General features: G+C 46.4%; 1 protein-coding gene and 1 long non-coding RNA gene across 5 annotated transcripts in view; one reads left to right on the forward strand and one right to left on the reverse strand.

Annotated features, from left to right (window-relative positions):
- Nucleotides 1-14,795, reverse strand: part of STON1 (stonin 1) — a 34,896-nt gene extending 20,101 nt beyond the window's left edge. For 3 of the 4 annotated variants that reach the window (XR_008210165.1, XM_052698275.1, XM_052698306.1), the window contains exon 1: nt 969-1,086. The gene's annotated coding sequence lies outside the window, so the exon portion shown is untranslated. Of the gene's footprint in view, nt 1-968; nt 1,087-14,640 lie in introns of those variants that run through there. The other variant, XM_052698299.1, reaches the window with a different exon arrangement.
- On the forward strand, nt 10,584-13,984 carry LOC128088160 (uncharacterized). Its single transcript, XR_008210172.1, has 2 exons — nt 10,584-13,389; nt 13,669-13,984. It is a non-coding gene; the product is annotated as an uncharacterized LOC128088160 (long non-coding RNA).
- Nucleotides 14,796-19,252: the final 4,457 nt, after the last annotated feature.

Consider the following 19,252-nt stretch of genomic DNA (forward strand, 5'->3'; position numbering starts at 1 on the left):
CCAACTCCCTGAAGCAAAATACTTCAGCTCTCACTCAACACCAATCAGAACCATGAGGCAAAGATGGGAAACAAGAGCAGCCGTGCCCTCCGGCACCACCCGCTGTGCTGCCGTGTCAGAGGTGACATCCACACACACAAACACGGCCTTCATTTGCCTCAATTAGAGATCTGGACACGGGTAGCAATGCGAGCAAGCTGCCCCATTACACTTACACACATCCCATTGTTTTCCCGAGTGAGAGAAAATAACTTTGTGCGGAAGGAGGGAGGAAGGAGGACAAGCAGACCCAAGCGCGGAGCCAGGCCCCAACACGGCTTCTGATCAGAGCAAAGCCCAGCACGGCTGCTTTTGTTTCTCTCTCGGTTACGGACGTAGGAGAGCCGCGGCCTCCAAACATGGACCACGGACGGAGCCGGCAGGGAGATGAGCGGTCCCGATGTAAGATCCCGCAGCCATCGCCTCGCTCCCGCAACGAGCGGCTCCGAGTGCCCCGCGGCGAGGAGAGAACATCCCCAACCCGGCAGAGTTTAACGCAACCGGCTGCGCTGCTAGAAACCGCGAGAGAGCCTCCAGGAATTCATCCCGCTTCCGTGCGGTACGAAAACAAACCGAGAGCCCAAACTAAGGAAGAATGAGCCCCGCCGTCCAGCGCAACGCCCGACCCAAACGCAGCTCCGCGGCTGCTCCCGACGGCGGCTCGGCGCTCCCGGCACCTCCAGCCGCGTCCCTTCGCATCGCTTCGCCGCCAACAAACGCTTACGGGCGGAAAAACAGAGCCAAATGTTTTTCAACTCGCCCAAAACAAGAATCCCACCCACCGACTCGCCCTTGAGCCCCCAGCTGCACTTTCCCGAACACCAAACTCAGCTTTCGCCACAGACGCTACCGCCCGGCCCCGACTGCCCGCGCCCCGCTGTCCGCCCCATCCCGGCATCGCTCCAGCGGCCCCGGGAGCAACTCCTTACCCGGTACTCCGGGAGGGAGACGCCGCCAGCAGCAGACGCGGCAGCAGCGGCCGGAACCGGCCGGGCAGGAGGCGCTGTCGCCCCGCAGGCGGGGCCAGGATCCGCCTCGCAGCCCCGCCCCGGCACGGCTCGGATGGGGCGGGTTCGGGTCGGGTCGGCTGGAACTGGGGTGGCTTCGATAGGAAAGGTTGGCCCGGCGTGGGGTGGCATGGCAGGGCTCGGCAAAGTTCCGCTTCACCCAGCACGGCGCAGCGCTGCTCGGCTCAGCCCAGCATGGCACAGCAGCGTTTGGCACCGTTCACCATGGCTAGGTATGGTTCAGCACAGCTCAGCAAGGTTCAGCTCGGCATGCCACAACTTATCATGATTCGGCATGGCCCAGCACAGCTCTGCGAGGTTTGGCTGGACATAGCACGGCACGGTTTGGCATGGCTCTTACCTGCACAGCTCAGCGTGGTTTAGCATGGCTCGGCACTGCTCGGCACAGTTAGACGCATTTTGGCACGGCTCAGCGTGGATTCACACAACTCGGCTTGGCCCAGCAGGGCTCAGTTTGGTTTAGCACAGCTCAGCTTGTGACCTAGCACAGGTCAGCTCAGCACAGCACATCTCAGGCTGACCTGGCAGGGCTCAGGTCAGGTTAGGATGTTTCAGCCTGGCACGGAACAGGAACTGGAATGGACTCAAAATCGGAGGTGAACTGAGAAGTGGAAGCAGAAATACAAATGTAACCAGAAGCAGACTGTGGGCACTGAGCCAGAAGTAAAACTGCAGCTGGAAGGAGATGTGGAACCTAAAGAAAACGTGCGACTGGAAGTGGAACCAAACCCTGACTGAAGGAGCGAGAGTGAATGGCTGGCCGGAAGTGACCTCGGAGCCGGAAGTTGAATCGGAAGTGAACACAGAACAAAAGAGGAACTGGAAGTACAAATGTAATGGAAGCAGACGTGAAACAAGAAGTGGAAATGTAACCCAAAGTAAATTAGAACCGGAAGTGATCGTGGAACTGGAAATGAAAAGGGAAGGAAATGCAGAACCAGAAGTGGAACCACAATTGGAAGTGGAAGTAAACGAGAAACCGGAATTGAAAGTGGAAGCAGAAGTAAAAGCGGATTGGAGCAAAAATGAATCCAAAACCATAAGTGGAACATGAAGCCAAAAGCAGAAGATGAACCAGAAGTGGAAATTAAACCAGAAGAGGAAGTATAACCCAAACTGGAAATGGAACGGGAAGTTGAAGTGGAATCAGGAGTTAAACTGTATTGCCTGTGTCATGCAGGCAATGAGCTCTGGGCTGAGCGAGGTGGCTGCCTGAGGCCTCCATAGGCATGCCCTGGAGATGCTGGAGTGCACAGTGCATCCCCCGTCTCCATGCACAAGCTTGTGTGGAGGCTGTTACCAAGGCACCATGCACACCTCACAGCCTGTGGCAGAGCTGGAGCAGAGAGACCTCCTCAAAACACAGGGCAGCACTATGGGTTTGGATGTTCCTCCAGTGTCCCCAGTCAATATGGGGGGCCCTTCTCACTGAGTCATGCATGGATCTCACCATTAGCCCCTCCACACACTTATCCCCATGTGCACACACAGTGTCCAGACCATCTGAAATAAACGGCACTAAAAAAAGAACTAGAGAAGGGGCGACTCACTCTGCATCACCTTTGATAGGAGTGGTGTGGTTGGTGTCACAGCTCTGACTCAAAGGGAAGCTCCTGAAGGGGGTACCAAGACAAGAAGAGCAGCTGTTGCTCACAGCAAGGAGATGGGGGCCAGGCTGACTCTCCTGCCATGAATTTTTGACAGGACACTCCATTCTTGCAGCTTTACCTGGATTCTTCCCTGGCATGAAGACCAATGTTATAAAGCAGGCCGAGTGATTTTTCAAGGATCCAGCTCCACGTACATAGTTCAGGCTCACTGCTCAAACTTCACATGAGGAGTCGTATAAAGGCTGTTTATAAAAACCACGGGGATTTCTTTATTTTGGTGCAGTGACAAGGACCTGGGACAGTATGCAGGGGCTGCCTTGGATGAGCAGCCTGGGTGACTGTGCTTGTTGCAAAGTAGACTTGCTCCAATTATTGCAGGGGAGGTGATTAATGATATATATATATGTGTACATGTATATATATGCCCACAGTAAGCTTGAGGCTCTTTGCAAGTCATTATCATCCAACCAGTTTATCATATGTTCCTGGTTAGTTAGGCTTGGGGATGGGGGAGAGAAGAAAGCAATAGTGAAAATAGAAAACAGAAAATAAGACAGAAAATAAAAGCAAGGGTTCATTACAGGAATGCAGAGATAGTGACCACTGCAGTTTCACATTCCATGAATCTGGAAGGCAGGAGGGATGGGGAGTGCAACTTCTCAGTCAGCGATGGGATGTTCTGAGCAAAAAGGCAAACAATAAATAAAAGGCACAAAAGGGTTCAGGCGAAAATGGGCCAAAAGGCATAAAAAGGCTGTAGTCCTTTGTTTGCAAAGTCCTTATAAATGATCCGGGCTTTCTCTGCTTTCACATGATAACAATACATTTTGCACATTCAACACTACTGCGCAGCCTTATCTACTCCTGCGCAGCCAGGGCCCCTCATCTTAGGGTCACTTCCATCTATCTCAGAAGCAGAACACGAGCTGGGACCCTCCCCTTATCTTCGTTGCCTCTGGCAACCACGTGTAGGCAGCAGGGAGTCCTTTAGAGTCTCCCACAGGCCTCTCAAGCAACTTCTGAGACAAAAACCTTCTTTGTATACACTCGCAGGGCTGCAACACTATCCTCATGCAACAGCAGGCATTGGTTTCTGTAAAACTCAAGAGGTGTAGGAACCTGGGCCAAATCTTTTTTATCTGTTTAGAAATTACCCTACATTTTTGAAAACAGCAGCCTTGCCAATTAAAGTGAGAATATGATCACTGGAGTGTATTATACATAAAGAAGGAGCACGTTTTCTAAAAAAAGGGAAGGTTCCATTCTGCTTTTAGATTGACACAAAATTCTTTGATTCAGCTAGATGGAGCAAGGGAGCAAGCCGAATATTAATTGTTTGGCAAATTCTACATTAAATTGTAATGCTTTGTACTGGTGAGCATTTCACATTTTATCCTCGTGATGGTAGAAGATGGAGATCCCTTCTCTAAGCCTGAACTTAGAGTCTTTCCAAGGGAAGGGAGACCTGGGCTGGGGGCAAGCTCTGGGTTTCCCTGGTCAGATTCATTTCTCAACAGATTCCTTCACATCCACCTGAGGCAGGCTGCATTTGGTGGATTGGCAAGCATGGATATTGCAGTGCTGCTTCCATGTGGTAAGACCAGCTGGCAAGGGGCTTCAATGACTTAATGCAACCTTAGTGCTCTGTAGAATAAAGAAGGTGCTCTGCTAAAACCCTGAGGTGATTAAGCAGGAGGTAAGTGAACTGCTTGGTGTTTTACAAAGCATCAGGAACATCCTTTTTCCTTAGAAAAGTATTATCTGATTTCTTGGGGAAGTCTATAAGCAACATATCATATCCTCTTCTCCAAATCTTTTTCTCCGAATCTTTATTGCCAAAAGCTGTTGCTGCTGCCTAGAAAAGATGTGAAAGTGATGGCAGGAGCTCTGAGCAGCAAAAGAATGAGAGTGGAGGACGTGATCTCAGTCATTTATTGGTCTGTACAAATAAATGTGCATATCCATAGTGCTGTGACTGTGGAATGGAGTTCCACTTGTTACACTGAGGTTATGTGTCGAGGCATTACGTAGAGCTATGTGGCTGTTGTAAGGAGGAGCACGTATTTCAGTGTGCATTGTACAGAGGTGGTGAGTGTTACCTGTAGGGGGCATACAGGTGTTTGGGCTCTGTAGTGTAGCTGGGTGTATCTTGTAGGATTATTTACAGAGGCATGACTGTCTATGCATAGGACATGCTTAGAACAATTTGGCATACAGAACAATTATGGTCAGATGTGCATCAGTGTGACACTTGTTTGGAACAATGGGAGTGTATTTTTGGAGAGCGGCAGGGTTGTGCTGCTGTCTCAGTTCAGCATAGGGCTGTAGAATGAGGCTCTTCATTCACGGTATGCCTCTTCTTGTGCGTGGAGGTAATATGGGGGCGGTGTAATATCAAAGGAGCCATGTGCAGTACATGGGTTACACGGGAGATCATAGAATCACAGAATGGCCATGGTTGGAAGGGACCTCAAGGATCATTAATCTCCAACCCCCCTGCCACATGCAGGGCCTCCACATTTCATAGCAGCCCAGGCTGCCCAGGGCCCCATCCAACCTGGCCTGCAGGGATGGACGGGGCATCCACAGCCTCTCTGGGCAGCCTGTTCCAGCACCTCACCACTCTCTCTGTAAAGAATTTCCCCCTGACATCCAACCTAAATCTTTGCTCCCTCAACTTAAAACCATTTGTCCTTGTCCTGCTGTTATCTACCCTTTCAAAGAGTTGATTACACTCAATCTGTAGCACTGTCTCAGGCAGCTTGACACTGCTGCTGGGTGCACACCTAGGGTAACAAATCATAATTAATCCCTCTTAACTGTCTCAACAGCTGGATTTTCAAAGTACTACTGCATCTGAGCAGGAGAATTAGAATTCTCATCTTTACCTGTAATGCAGGTTATGGTTACAGTCTAACCTTATAGCAATTTATTGTTGTCCCATGAAAGTACAGTTTGTGCATTTGGGTATATTTGTCACATTGCGTTTTTCTATATACTTTAATATCTTAATAGGAGAAAAGGCCTAAGAACAACCATGCTTTCTTGTGGAAATAAAAGGGAAATCTAATGGGGCTCTTAATCCTCTGATACTCTTGTAATTGAGAGAAGAACTTGGTCTCACAATAATGAAGTGAATGCCCGTTGTTTTGGCAAAAGTGTGCACATGTATTCATGTTGTGTTTGAAAACTAGCCAGAAAATTGCTAAGTTTGCCCCATGTAGACATGAGGTCAACTGAGTCTCCAAGGAAAGAGAAACTTTTCACTGGGAGAGGAGGGAAGTTGCAGTGTGAACCCTGGCAGTGTAGGCAGTGAATGATCATGCTCCTCTGTAAGAAGAGCCGCTTAGCAATTGTTTTTCTTTGTTCTGCAGATTGCTAGCAGGTTGCTGAGAATTTCCACCTTCAAAATTTATTTCAGTTAGACCATCATGAACGCTATCCCAAATACCTCCCCAACAGCTGGATCTGTCAGTGTGGGTATCAATGCAATGACCATCCATGTACTGATACCAAGTATTAAGGCTACTGGATCATAAGCTGGGGCTCAAGAAGATGATAACTTGCTGTGTATTTATCTATTGCTATCTATTATCTATTATAGATAGATAGATATTATCTATCTATATATTGCTTATCTATTGAAGGAAAACAACTTTAGAAAGGGCTTTGCAGGAAAAGGGATCTCACAACTTCTGTAACTGTCAGGGGGTGTTAGATAACAAATGGACATATTTTGTTCTAGTATTTTTTCTTTCTCATTCAATCTTTCTGTAGTCATAAAATCGAGTCTTTGTGATTGTTCAGAATGAACAGATTATCTATTTAAAGGGCTGACTATCTTAGTAATTAACGAGATCTTACACTCGAAGCACAGTATATTGTTACTCGCAGGTGCTTCGTGGCCTATGCTGTGGAGCCAAAGACCTCTAGGTGTTACATGCTTAGAGCATATGTCTCTGTAGCAATGGCATCAGCACAGTTGTCTCTGACATGGGGTAGAGTTATCAAGGCATCTATTTATAGGGCATATGACATTTCCATTGAAAAGGAGAACTTAGTCCTGGTCATTCTCAGGTTTAAAGCAAAAATAAAAAACTGAAGTATTTCAGGCAGGTTTTATTTTTCTGCACAGCTTGATTGAGTAGGCTGAATTTCAGCCAGGATTTTGTTCACTGTTAGGAGCTCACCTTGCTACACGTGTTAGGGTGACCCGCAGCTAGTTGGTAACGTTACTGTATAAACAAGTGGATTTAAGGTATTCTGTGAAATGGTCTGGGAACTTCTGCGCTGTATTTGGGATTCCTCTCTTCTATCAGCATAATCTGTTTTAAAATTCTTTTCAGTTTACGTTTCTCCTACTCAACAAGCCATCTGCTAGTGAACTTTGTTCCTTTATGTATGTGCCAAAGTCCTAAAAGAAATATTGACTTACACAGAAAATTCTTTGAGATTTTAAAGTGTTCTTAATACTACATGCTGTCTTTTCAAGCCTTATAGAATTGCTTTTCTCTATTTGTTTTTAGAATGCATGTCAGACCGTCTTAAAAAGACTTGAGCTGATGAAACAGTTCAATCCTAAAGGATCCTGGGACTACCAGGTAAGTAATCTGTCTCTGTCAGCAGACAAATGAGCACTGTCAGACTGTTTTCATTGGCACCCCCTGAATGCAAATATATCTTTCTGCATCTCATTGGCAGAGGTTTGAGGCAAGAGAGCAAGTGAAACAGACAAAGCTTGCAAGGGCTTGTCTCCAAAGCCTAAGTTATGACTGATCCTGGGGCCTGCCTATGACAAACTTTACCAAATAAGTCTGAAGTGGTTACCTATATTTCTGTAGGTAGGCTTCAGTCCTGGTCAGAAAGAAGTCTAATTGTTTTCAAATTCCTATTCACTTTGCCAGATTAAAATTGCCTGTGAGATCTGTGTTAGCCTGTCAGCAATGGGGTTGGGTTCTATAGATGAGTGAGTATTCATACTGCAGAGGCAGTTCTTATTCAGTTACATTGACTGCATCCAGGGAGATTCTGGGAGGACTTATAGCCCCAGTGCCATTGTTGCTCTAATTCAGGGCTACACATCCTATCCTACCTAGAAACATTACACATGATCTCCAAGAAATATTTAACTGCATTCAAAAAGCAAAAGATTTGCTACTGGATTTGTAGGAGTGAGTCCATAATAGTCACCATCAGCCCTGAGATTCACTGGAAAATAAAAATGACTGAAATAGTTTCGATTGGGTTTGGGAATATAGGGCAGTTTTATCAGATTTCTATTTATAGCTTTTCATGCTTTTCGTTTCTGCATGGGCTTGATGGAGGGGATAAAACATAAGAGCATTACGATGTTGATAAGTTGCGATGTGGTGGTATTTCTTTTGACTGTTTGTGGAATGAAATCTGATTTTGTTGTTTGTTTTTCCTGTCTAGAATTCCTGACCTTGGCTATTGCTTCAAACTAACAAAGGGAAGCCATTCTGCTGTTTCAGTTACGGTGCTGCTTGCTCTGAGGTTGAGATGGATTGTCTGACAGGTGACAGCAATGAGGGAGTCAGCAGGGAAATGGCCTTCTGTTTGGATCAAGAAAACATTCATAGGGAGTGAGCACTGGCTGTCAGCCTGTCCCTAGCTCTGTCATTGGTCCAGTGTGGCCTTCTGTCCATTTCCTAGTTATGGGATTTGCTTATGTGAGAGATGGCAGCACTGCCTTAGCAGAAAGGAACAGCAATGTATCAGAATTAAGTAAAAATAGCACTGGAATCTTTTAGAAAGGAAGAAGAAATAAGACAATTCATTAGAATCTGACCTTATGCCTTAATGGGTTATGCTCAGGTACAGAGCATTGCTCCTGGCAGCTTGGACCCAGTCTGTGCTGATTCCGATCAATTTCCAGGGGAAAAAAGTTATTTTGTTTTACATTAGGGGTGAACTCAGTTTAAAAGATAGCATGAGCAATTGAGCTTGACATAAGTTGTTGAGCACTGGCCAAGTGTGGGTAGTGGTGGACAGATATATTACTCCTCCTTATATGAAAGCACAGTGTGCCAGTTTCATCAGCTGTGCAGATTTATTATTTATTTCTGTCTCTCAGTACATTCATGCATTGTTATGGATTCTGACACCAGACTGAATCCAGCCACAGATATAGGACAGGTATGTGAAGCAGTATTACTATTTTCACAATGTTAGAGATCACACTGCTCTCAGGCTTTTCTAAATGAACCATTAATCCTCTTTAGCTTGTGCATTTGCAGATTTTCATTGGGTACCCAGTGAGGAATTTTAGGCTGACTATGAAAACTAGTTTGACCCACAGTTAACTGTGCAACAGGCACAGGGTTGTGAATCCAGAGGAAACTAGTACAAAGAACTTACGTATTTTGTGCACTAACAATCACAAAGATGTTCTGGAAATAAAGGTAATAAACACAAGGATGTCTGATGTACTGAGATGTCTCATCAGGCATCTGCACGTCCTTACCTAGCCAGCGCAGTACTGTTCCTTTGCTAACTCTAGATGTCAGTATAATCCAACTCCAGCGATGTTGAGGCAGGATTTAATACTTTAACACGAGGTGCAGAGCTCTACTATCACTGAAATGAGACTTCTTTGAAAATGACGTTTTCTGAAAGAGATGTTTTCTTAGTAGTGGCCGAAGGGAAAGGGAGCCTTTGTCTTCTCAGCCTGTCAGATTGGGGCTGGGACTCAAGATATGGAGCCCATCAATGAGACAGCAATTTCTTCTGTCCTATGAATTGCTGCAGAAGATCTGGGGTGGGAAAAAGAGAAAAGGAGGTAATAAAGCTGTGAGATCATGGAGGTGGGTTAAGGAATGTTTGTGGAGAATCCTCGGAGCAGTCAGTGGAATATCTGTCTCTGTGAGCATAGAGTACAGAGCTTCCTCATACAGGACTGTGTGTACGTGCTCCTCACAGCTGCTTTATCAACAAATTCATGTCCTGTACTTAACAGCACATGCATTTGTCTGTATGAGTAAATGGCTTCATCTACCAGGAAATACAGTTACACCACACTGTGAACACAGGAGTTGTACAAAGGTGCCAAGCTGTACTCAACAGAAAGGTGAAGGGTTTAGAGATGAAAAGTAAGGATTTAGCCAGGAATGGAGGACTGAGAACTCTGAAGTCATCACTGTTTGTTCTTGTACCGAAAAGAACAAAAATGCATAATGAATGTAACCTTGTTTGGATGTTTATGTGGATAAGAGCATTTGTCCAAGGCCTTGGGCTCTTCATCATGAAGGTTCTGTGCTGCTCACCGAAAGGGAACTTGTACACTTGAGAGCCTGAGATGTACAGAATCCCCACGTTTGGAGACATCCCAACAGGATTCTGTGTGTGCTCTTTGTGACTGCCCAAAAAACAAGGCTGTTTATTCATCCAGGGTACACCTGCAAGACCTGCAGTCCTTTAACTGCTCAATGCTTGTGTAAATGCATGATGAAAGAAATAGTGCATGCAATCAGAGTAGTTGGGTTTTGTCACACTGGCTTTATTCTGGGTTCAGGGTGCTTTTCTGTTCTTTCCCAGAAACATGAGTACTGCTCCTTATTGTAAACAGGAGCAGAAGTAGCCTGCACACTGCCACTCTGTTCAGTAGAGAGAACTGAAATATCTTTGCTGTGCCAAAATCTCTAACAGATTCTGCAAGCCTCCCTCTGCATACTGTCTTCTCCTGAGGTTCTCATTGCCTTTCCTTGGCAGGAGGGACACTACTATGGTTAACACTTTCAGTGGTATTACTTCCCCAGATCTGAAGTACCAAGATCTTGCATCTGAATTTTCATGTTTTGCTTCCTTTGCTGTTTTACTCTGCCTTTAAACATAATTATTAAATATAATAATTTAATAATAATTAATAATTTATCAAGTAATTATTAATCTCATATTATATTAATAGTTCAATATTAAAATATTGTAGTATTAAATCAATGTGTTCTTCAGCTGCTTCAATCAGTGCTGTTCTCTGCAGCTATGTACTCATGGATATATTTACATAGCAGGCCTGCATATACAGCATGAGTTCACTATACTTAAGGCTAAACAGAGTTGCTTACTGCAACTTTTTTTCTCCTGTTTACAGTTCCTTTCTGTAAGCCATACTGTGTGCACGTGTGAAAGGAAAGCTTGAGGAGCAAACTCTCCCTGTGAAAATAAGCTTATAGCAGAGGGACTACAAGGCAGTAGGACTGTAATGGAAGAAAACAATCCATGTTCAGGTGGCTCAACTACTGTGATTCATGGAATTTTCACATTTCATTTCTCAATCTCTGTTTCCTCTAGGAGAGAAGATTGCTGCCAGATCATAGCTGTGCTGTAGATTCAAATGAAGAGTAAGTGGAAAATAACGTTACCTAGATGTAACTGAAAATCCTACAGATTTCGTTTGGAATTGCTGCAAAGATGGGAGACACTCACTGCAGGACAGTATGAAATTGCCTGGTTATTGTATTGGGGTTGTTGGTTTTTTTAAACAAATAAACAAAACTTGGGAGAGAATTATCACCTTATCACCTATTCTTAGTCCAAAAAGGACTTAAAAGCACTGAACCTGGACAAACAGTCCTCAAGTGGAGATGCAAAAAGGTATGAGAGACACTGAGGGCTGGAGCCTTCTATGAGCCCTCAGCACACACCACTACAAAGAGAAAGATAAGCAGGAATTTTGACATTAGCTCACTGTGATGAAGGTCTTACATATGTAATGGCAGTGGTTCAGAGGGAGATCTTAAAACGTGACCAATAGCTGATTTATCCTAAATCAAAGAGGATGGCTTTGTCTACAGCAATCCTAGGGCTATGCTGGGAACCTGATGGAATTTTAGTTGATGTGCTATCTTGTCTTCTCTGATTAAAGATGTAAACTAGAGATGCTAAGGTTTCTAACAAAAGACTGATTCATTCGACACATTCAGCTTATTTCCTTCATGTCTTTCTCTCATCTTTTGAACACCAGAGGACATCAGAGAAAGGACCTGGGAGGAATGAAATGTTACTGATTGTTATTCCTGAGGTGATTTATACCCGCTTGGGTGAGGGACAGGACAAGGGCAAAGTTGAGGGATGGGTTGGCTCTGGGTGCTCCCTAGGTTCAGTCTCCCACTTTAATGTTATGGCCTTGCTACCTTTTTAAGGCAATGCTTAGTTCTGTTGAAAGTAAGGGAATTGTGTACGTCTGGGAACTTGTGGAAAGGTGAGAGGACCCTTGTTGGCTGGTGAGGATGGACCAGCACTGTGACTGAGTCTGAAGAAGACAATGGCTGCTCGGGGCTGCCCTGCAGTGTGATTGAATCTTGGGGCAGGCCTGGCCTTCTCACAGCACAGCAGGGTTGGGAACACCATCAGCAGTTCCCTAGGAGGTCTGACACAGTGCCATCTCGCCGGTTTGCGTAGAGCAGGCAGATGCTGGCTGTGCTGCTTTAGGAGTTTTCATTTGTGTGAGCAGGCTCGTCACAAAGAAGCCATTGCCAATGCTCTTGGCCCAAAAGGAAGAGAGTGCCCAGACTACAAATAGGAGTGCATTCAGCGCCCATGAGGATGCCCCCAAATGCTGGGTTTGTTGAAAGCTATTCAATCCACCACAGTAGATGTGCAGTTTTCTATGCTCCAGTGCCATCCCGAAGCCGTGTGTTTCTCCAGGGCTTGGTCCTGCATTTTGTAATGCAGCTCAGCAGTGTAAAGGGCCTTGACACCTTGTCCCCAGCAATGGTCAATCTCAATTATCTTCCCTTTCAGTTGGAACTGTGGCATGGACAATCACACAGCATGGAGCAAGGGTCTTCAAGAGTTCATCTAGTTCACAGCACTTGAATTAATGCTCTCTGAAATGTTCCCTCCAGATGGAGCATTCCTACAAGCTTTCTGGAGTGCTGAGATGGTCCGACAGCAAGCTATGAGAAAATGGGAAAGCAGAAAGGTCCGAACGGTAGAAATGAGCCAGCTGCTGCTTCTGCTGGAGGGACAGCTCGCTGAGCAGCTTCTTGGACAGCCAGCTGTAAGTCCACAGCACGTGTTGATCAGTGAGCTCGAGGAGGTGGGTGTTGGCCTTCAGCCTGGTGCGCTGCAGCAGGTGGCCCAGCTCCTGCCTAAGGAAGCCAAACATCAGCACATAGTCGTACTGAATGAGGCAGGGCAGGCACAGGCTGACGAGTGGTTTCCAGGCTGTGCCGGCATTTTGCATCCCCATGTCTAAAGCCTCCTGGACAAAATTGCTAAAGGAAGAGCTTCTGTGCATGCTTTGCAGGTAAGCAGCGACCAGCCTCTGGAAAGGATCCCTGACAAAGAGCACTTTGGTGTAGGACCCTATCACAGCTTCTATCGTGCTCAGGTTGAGCCTGCCCAGCTCTGTCTGCAGAGTGTGCTGCTGAGGGTAGGGAAGCGGTGCTGGGAGCGTCCCATTTTCTTTCTCTTCCAGCTCTTCCAGCAGCTGCTGCCATCCCTCCACCCCTGTTTCTGGCACCTGGCAGTAGAGGAAATTCAGCTTGGTGCTCACCCTCACCCTGGAGAGCAGATGAGCTCTCTCCTCATGGCTTGTCTGGAGCATGGTGGCTTTGCCTGACCGGCTGCAGAAAGCTCTCAGGCTTTTCTTCCTGAGCTGCTGAACATGGAGGAAGGTGTCCAGTGTCAGAGTGAAATCCTCCTCCGCCTTGGGGGCCATGTCACCTGGGAACACCATACAAACACAGGAGGTGAGGGAAGCCTTGCTGTGACCATGAGCCAGCAACCCAGGTGCTGTGGGCAGGCTCTCTTCCAGTTAGTGCTGTTATCTCATGGGGTCAGAAGGCATGATGGATTCTGTTCCACTCCTCTCTGAGTGGCTCCCTATGACTGTGAGAGCTCACGGATGCCCAGACTGTGCTTTTCCCAAGCTACAGATTTTGAGTAGTGATCAAAACAGTTGCTTTGTGCTACAGATCTTGTTCTCTGCTAAATCCATATTTTTGTTTTTAACTCCTCTCTTTCAACAGAGTTGAGCTTGCAGAGCAAGTAGAATCAGAAGTGTTCAGAGAGATGAAGGAGTTGTGAATTGGTTTGCAAATATAAATACACGCCCCCCCTACAAGCCCCTTTGGCTCTATTAAGAGTTAAACATTGGATATTAAACATATGCCAAAATAAGAGATCTTTCTCTGTAGCTAGAAGTGATTTAGGAGTCCACATGGCTTAGCTTCCTGCATCACTTAGGCATGTAAAGTTCTTTCTCCTGAAGATGAAAAGGAAAAAGCAAATGAAAAGCTAAAAGCGCATGAAGAGTGAAAGCAAATAAAAGGACAGTTGACAGTTGCTTTGAATTTGTCAAATTTCAGATATGCTCCTTACTTTTTATCTTCTTATTGTGGATGTGATGAGGCCATTCCAGGCTTAAGGCTCACATCAAGGCAGAGATTAATATGTTCCTTGTGATGTATGTTTAGTACCACAAACTTGCATTTGGCAGCCCTGAGAGGAACATTATTTTGATGGTTTCCTCTGTGTCCTTGGGAAGTTAAATATTTTCCTCTGGTTTGGGGATGTTTTCGGGCAGGGAAGATAAGCCCTTCTCAAAACTATGGAGAAAGGACTCCAGGAATGCAGGAAAAGAATGCAGCAATGCTGGAAGCTAGCTTGAGGTAATCTTCAATGCACCCAGACCCAAAACACTTGCAAAATACAGCCATGGCTTTGCCCAGGGTTTGTAGGGACTGGAGGGGAGCATGCATTATGCAGGCAGTAGATGCATTATCCAGTTCATGCAGCCCCCTCCAGCTTCCCCAGAGAAGCAGAGCCTCGTTCCCTCCTATTTCCCCATAGCACAGCTTTCTTGAGTTACTTCCTGAGCCTGACACCTCGTTCCCCCACCCCTGAGATAAAGATCCCCTCTGAGGACATAAAGACGCAGGGCCCCACGGTGAGAGCTGTTCCTGTGCTGTGGAGCAGCTCGGCCTCGCTGTAAGCATTACCTCCTGGGGTCCAGAGAAGCCTCCAGGTCACAAGGATGGTGATGCCCAGGGTGGCTACAATGATGATGCGGAGAAGGAAGCGCATGGCAGAGCTGTACCTCAACACCGAGCGGGTGCAGACATGGAGGACGGGTGTCAGGATTCCTGTGTTGATTTAAGGCAAAACACGCCCAGAGCCTGGGTTAAAGTACTGTTTGGGTGGCTGTTTGGCTAAGGGGCAGGGAACACACAGTGTTGCCTTCTGCTTTGCATTTACAAGAATAAATCTGCTTTTTTATCAGCATTTGAACCATACCTAGCAGTCAGCCACACTGCCTGTGCCACATCACTGTAGACTCCATCAGAAAGGAGCCACACGCCGGCATCCCCATGCAGAGCCTGATGGGGTGAGACAGCCACAGATACGTCATTCGCTGTCAGTATAGCTGCTTGGTGAAATGGTGTTTGGGGTGTCTCCCCTTCCCCGGGAAGCCTGACTTGTGAAGATGACATCCAAGATGAGGCTGGATGGGGCTCTGACCTGCCCATAGCTGTCTCTGTTCATTACAGGGGAGTTGGACCAGATGGCCTTCAAGAGTCCTTTCCAGCTCAAGTGGTTCTATGACTCCATGAAGATGAATAGGAAAGGGGTTGCAGTCTGGAGGTGCCATGGGTGCATTTGCTTTCCTTGGGAAAATGGAGTTGAGTTTTTCCCAACAGAGGGAGCTCTGGGATCCCCATATCTCTTGCTCAGGAGATCAGGCCTTGTGTCCCTGCAAGCTGTCCCAGAAAACTCAGAAGCACAGCATAGCCTGATGCTGGGGAGTCAGTGTGCAGGGCCAGAGAGGAAGGGCAGTCTTCTTCTTCCTTCCCAGCTTAAAAGGTGCATCTAAACTCAGCTGTTGTGTGTGCTCCTCCTGGTGCAATGGGTAGACAGAACAGCAAGGTTTGCAGTAAGATTATGAAACGGAAGAGCAGAAGGAACCAGGCATGTTCTCTTAGCTAACAGGTGGCAGTTGCACTTGTCTTCCTGCACCAAGCCACAGCGTTTGGGTAGGGACTGCCCCAGCTGCAGCCCTGGTGAGTGAAAGTGCTTGAGAGAAGGGCAGTTTATTTTTAAGCAGACTTGTCATGCATGCAGTCACCAGGCAAAAGCAAAGCAATGTTCTCTGTCTGGATAAAGTGTCCTGCCTTTCCGAATGCATGAAGAACAAGCAGCACTTATAAAGGTTTGTTAGCATGGATCTCCTAAGAAGAGCACAGGACACAAATGGTGCTTGCAATTCTGCAGCTGTGTGCTCACTCCTAGCTCCAAGGGTGGGTGTAAGCATCCTAGCACCATTCAGAGGCCTGCACAAAAGACATCTGGTGACTTTTTCCTCACCAGCAGCAGACCACATGCACAGCAGCATTAATCTTGTGTTATTCCAGCAGCTGCAGAGCTGCCTCTTGCATACAGCCGAGACTGCTGTGGAGGTAGGTATGGGACAGAGAGAAGAAAGGAGCCTCTTGTCTCTCTCTCTAACTCAGGCTTGCTATTTATATGCTTAGTACAGTGATTTTTTGTCCCCAAAGCTTTTCTGTTTGTTTTGGATATTTGTTTTGGTGCTGGAAACCTTTCTCAAATGTCTGCTGACACTTCAGACTGAAACTTAGAGGTGGACCTTCCTCACCTTCCATAGACCTCTTAGAGGTGGCCAACAGACCTCAATCTGAAAGGCTTCCTGCCCCATGTTGTAGAGGGCAGCATTGTTCTCAGACTGGAGTTTGAGACAGACAGGAAAACACATCCTGCTCTGAAACACAGCTGTACAAGGGAATTAGGGAACTTATTTGAAGCTTCACCAGTAAACCTTTATTTAGGAAAACTCCTGCTGCTATAAACGTGAGAAAAAGGTTTCCTGATACTTTAAACAAGTAAAATGATCACCTGAGTAAGGATTTCCAGATTTAGCCTAACCAGTTGCTCAAGCTGTGTTGCCTTGGGCTCACTGTTTTTTTCTCATAGGACTCAAACCCTTTGGAGATATTCTTCTGTGTCAATAAACATCCTTGTCCTGAGCCTTCTCACATTCCTCCCACACTTCAGAATTTTGCAGAGCATTGTTTTGTGTGACCATGACCTACCCAAAGCACTGTTCCTCCTGATGCTGGCCTTCGTGGCACGCACATGTGAGCGGAGGAAGGCTGGTCCCACTGCCTGCTTGTGGGAAAGTGAGCTTTTCTAGGTGATGACAAATACTGCTGTATTCAGCAAGGGATATTTTTACCTTGGGGATAAAGGAAAAGCAAATTGGAAACTGCCTTTTTCTCCTGCTTCTTGTTTGGAAGGCTACCATTTGGAAACTTGGAGACAACATCCAAATTTTGCTCATCTCAGAGCAGCAAACAGTGTGAAGTTGGACCAGTCACTGCAGAAATGTGGCAGCAGCCAGGGGAGAACAAGCTGCCCTGCTCTCAGAGCATTGCTTGGAGTGAGATGAGTCTTTTACACTTGGCCATGAGGGAAACAGACTTAATGCGGGTCACAATGCACTCTCATGAGACTGCCCTAATTGCACGGGGCAGCTCCAGACAAGGTTTAGCACTTCACCACCTTGAGCTGGAGTACTTTGACAACACCAGCTCCTTTACACTTCTGATAATTTAACAGTTATAGACTGTTAGAGCATCCATATAGACTGTATAAGAGCATCCATTTTTGGCATTTTCAAGTATGAGTGTCTCTTGGTGGGGAGGATTTGGGATGTTTCTCTGCCTTGCTTCCACCAGACAGGGGTGAACTAGGTCTGTATCTGTATCTTCCAGAACTTACATCCAGTGCTGCTGCTAAACCACAGGAAAGGAAAGGGGAGAAGTTTGTGTTGCGTTTGAGGAGTGGAGCAGGTAGGACAGTGTTTAGAGGGGTTGTACAACTCCAGCTTCCTGTTTTCCTGCAGCAGGAGCTGTGATTGTCACTTATTATTCAGCTCCTCATCCTGGGAGGAAGACAGTATCAGGCTGCTCGGGGGCAGCAGGATGTTTATGTGATAGGCTGAGTCAGGGTACTGCTTATAATACTCTGTGGAGCAGAGTAATTGGGGGAAACATACATTTTAGATTATATTCTCTTTTAAATAAGGGTCATAAATACCCAAAGACCTTTGCAATTGCCATGCAGTACTATCAGGGCCGAATACCTGTCCTTTCTAAGGTTATTATGCAAGAATTTCACAAGGTGTCATTAACTGTTGGTAATGTAGTGATGGTTCATGTGATTAGCCATGCTAATTGACGCTATCAGCTGTTAAACTGAGTACTGGCTACACTTACATCAGCACTCGTGGTGAGGAGAGGCTGAGGCAGAACCAGGCTTGATTTAATTGCACACTGCTTGGCTGTAGAACACCAGAACACATTGGGCCTGACAAGTCTCTGAGCTTCCTGGCAAGGAGATGGCGGTGGAGAAAAACATGGAGGTGTTGGGAAGCATTTCTCTGCCCATGTCAAGACTTAGATCTGGGGTTCAAATCAGCTGCTCCCTGTTCAACACTAGTGCTGTCAGCTCAGCTCTTCTTTCCCAACACTGCTCTTGCCCAAGGTATTGGCTTTGGCCTTCCTGTTGCTTTTCCAGACTCACCCTGATGGACGCTGCAGTGCAGGAGAAAAGCTGGGACTGTGAGGCTGAAATACAGCTTTGCAGCCTTGCGGGAGGCTGCAGCAAACCCTGGGCAATTGGCAACGTTAGCTCTAGAATGCACACTGAGGGATGTGCTGAGATGTCTGCCCATTGCTCCTCATATTTCCCAAGGGAATGACGCCGAGCTCAGCTGCTGGCTGTAAGATTTATATTAGTGGCAGTTTGTTTCCATTACTCCTACAACATCTTCTCAAATGCTTGGGATGGATGTTGGCCTTTGCAGTGGTTTTTAGGGAGGGGCAGCCAGGCATGCTTGGGCTACTCTACATCAGGCTTTGCGGGATGTTTTTGCTGATGGATGAGTAACATTTTTTGGGAACTTGGGAGTCTGATCCCAAATATGTTGCTGTCCCAGAAATGGCAGGGGAAAACACATTTAAGATCTGTTTGCTTTACTTTTTTTTCACCCAGACAATAATCCCCCACGTATTCCCAGGTTGTTTATATTTAGATAAGGCTGTGCAGCATCCTGTGAAAGGAAAATGACACACATCTGCCCCTCCAGGGGCAAGACAGCGTGGAACAAGTAGACCTGACTGAATCAAAGCACAGCCATCGTATAAACTGATGTCACTGATGCTGGGGATGTATCAAACACAGAATCCCCATCGCTGGGCTGGTCTGTAGGGTGGGAAGCTCTCTCCCACTTGACTGTGCAGCAGGGTGAAACCATGGGATGCTTTGCACTCCCCCTGTTATATGATGCCACCCTCCTGGAAACCAAATGCATACTTGAAATGTCTTTGTGGGAGCTTTGTGGGAGCAGCCCACTGTTGCTAGGCACAAGTAGGAAAGTTATTAAAACAAATCTTTTTTTTATTATTATTATTTTTTAAACTACTCAGAGAGTAATTGCAGAGCCCTTTGCTTGTCAAGGGAGAGGTTATGTGAGGAGAAAAATGCATCACCCAGAGGCCCAACAGCCCCTCCATAGCTGGGATGTCTTAAGGGATA

Source organism: Tympanuchus pallidicinctus, unplaced genomic scaffold (genome assembly GCF_026119805.1).
Source record: "Tympanuchus pallidicinctus isolate F22 unplaced genomic scaffold, pur_lepc_1.0 scaffold1, whole genome shotgun sequence".
In the NCBI taxonomy this organism is placed as follows: domain Eukaryota; kingdom Metazoa; phylum Chordata; class Aves; order Galliformes; family Phasianidae; genus Tympanuchus; species Tympanuchus pallidicinctus.